This window comes from Macaca nemestrina, chromosome 14, assembly GCF_043159975.1.
Source record: "Macaca nemestrina isolate mMacNem1 chromosome 14, mMacNem.hap1, whole genome shotgun sequence".
Taxonomy (NCBI): domain Eukaryota; kingdom Metazoa; phylum Chordata; class Mammalia; order Primates; family Cercopithecidae; genus Macaca; species Macaca nemestrina.
In genome coordinates this window covers 60,351,257-60,353,110 of record NC_092138.1, presented here as the reverse complement: position 1 = coordinate 60,353,110, position 1,854 = coordinate 60,351,257, and the positions used below count along the sequence as shown (strand labels likewise).

Here is a 1,854-nt window from a genome sequence, read left to right as displayed (position 1 = left end):
CAAGGTGAAACCAGACCCTAGGTGAACACTCAGGTCTGAGGAGGACATCCAGCCCCTGGTGAACATCAAGCACAGGTGTCCAGGCAGGCCCTGGGTGGACATAACTGTGTACAGGTACAGAATTGACCTGTGGGGAGGGTGAGCAGTCAGCAGTCCAGTGGGGTCCTTAGTAGGTCTTATGGCAGGTAGGGGCCGAGGGGACGGAAACTTAAAGATGCAACCTCACTTCCTTGACGACAGACCTGAACAATGGGTCACCAGGCACCCATATCCTAGAGCCAGCCCCGTAGCCAGCTCACTTGGTGGAAGATGTTCAGGAGAGCAAGATGTTCTTGACCCACATTTCGAGGGTCCTGCTTCAGGAATGGAAGGAGTGACAGCCTTTTCCAATGATGCCTATGTAGGCTCATTGCTCACCCCAGACGCCTCTGGCCATTTACCAGGCCAGGTTTTACCAGTGGTCCCATCTGGGCCACATCTGCACATTGTCCCTGTCTGGCTGGAGATTCTAGAGCCCATCAAGGCACAGGCATATGGTGAGGTGGCCTGCAGTCTGTAAGACTTTGTGGGAGTCTTTCTTTGGGGGCTGGAATTCCTTTAAATTCAGTGAGGTTGTTTCCACGTTTGGAAATTCCAGTGGAAAGTGACTGTTGTTGATGACTCTTTCTCCTTTTTCAGCTCCTGCTCCATACACAGCAATACAGGAAATTCCAGTGCTAGCTGTTGAGCTAGTGCCAGCACCAGGGGAAGAGCTCCCTCCAGGGACAGCGCTGGAACTAGAGGCAGCTCCAGAGCCTTCCTGCCCCTGCCCTGGTACAGCAAAGGACTAGCTCAAAGAGGAGCTGCCTGACATCATGGAACTTGCTGTAGCCACTGGCCTCAGTCCTGGAGCTGAAAGCATGGGTGGAGCTAGCGGTGACAGAGTGGGGGTGGTCAGCAGAGCCCCAGCCAGCAGCTCCCATGCTACTCCCAGTTGTGGGCACGGTGGGAGCCATGGAGACAGAGACCAGGGTGTGTAGCCTGGGTTTCTCTATCTCGCTGGAGAGAGGCTTCTCTCATTCAGCAGAGTTGCAGCCCTGCTGCGCAGGACCTGTTCATTATGCTGGTGCTGGGGATGTATATATGCTGGCAGGAGGTGATTGAGAGCAGGAAAAGGAGCCTGCGAGAAGGGGTTCCAGCAGCTCCTCCTGTTCCCAGAGGTGGCCTCCTCCTCCAGGCATGGAGGTCTGCCCGCAACTGGGCATCTGGGCTGTTTGCCCCTGATCTGCTGCCAGGGACAGGATCTTCTTAACAGGCGGGCAGGGGTTGAGGGGACCAGGGGGCGGCTGCAAAGTGCACAGGAACCAAAGCTTCCAAACTCAGCACTTGTGCCCCGGGGTTTCTATGCTGCCACCTGCCTTAGGATTTGTTCATAGTATTAGAAGTACAAGTTTATAGCCAGGCGTGGTGGCGGGCACCTGTAGTCCCAGCTACTCAGGAGGCTGAGGCAGGAGAATGGCTTAAACCCTGGAGGCCGAGCTTGCAGGGAGCCAAGATTGCACCACTGAACTCCAGGCTGGGCGACAGAGCGAGACTGTGTCTCAAAAAAAAAAAAAAAAAAAAAAAATTACAAATTTATACAATGATGTTTAAATAAAGCTTGACTTTTTGAAACTTCATGCCTTCTTTAACTCCTTAGTGTTTGATGGTGTTTTTGAGGCTATCCTGAAAATCTCTGATAGTTGTGTCTTTTTGTTGTGGTTGTTTGTGTGATTGAATTACCATCAAATCAACTGTTATTGGAAACCTTTCAGGTATGGCTTTTAGAAAACCTTGACCTACTTTTGCCAGTTTTGACTCTCCGGTTTATTGTGG

At 52.0% G+C, this 1,854-nt stretch overlaps 1 pseudogene; it reads left to right on the top strand.

The window, feature by feature from the left end:
- Window positions 1–331: 331 nt before the first annotated feature.
- Window positions 332–1,555, top strand: LOC105485781 (uncharacterized protein C2orf27A-like; annotated as a pseudogene).
- Window positions 1,556–1,854: the final 299 nt, after the last annotated feature.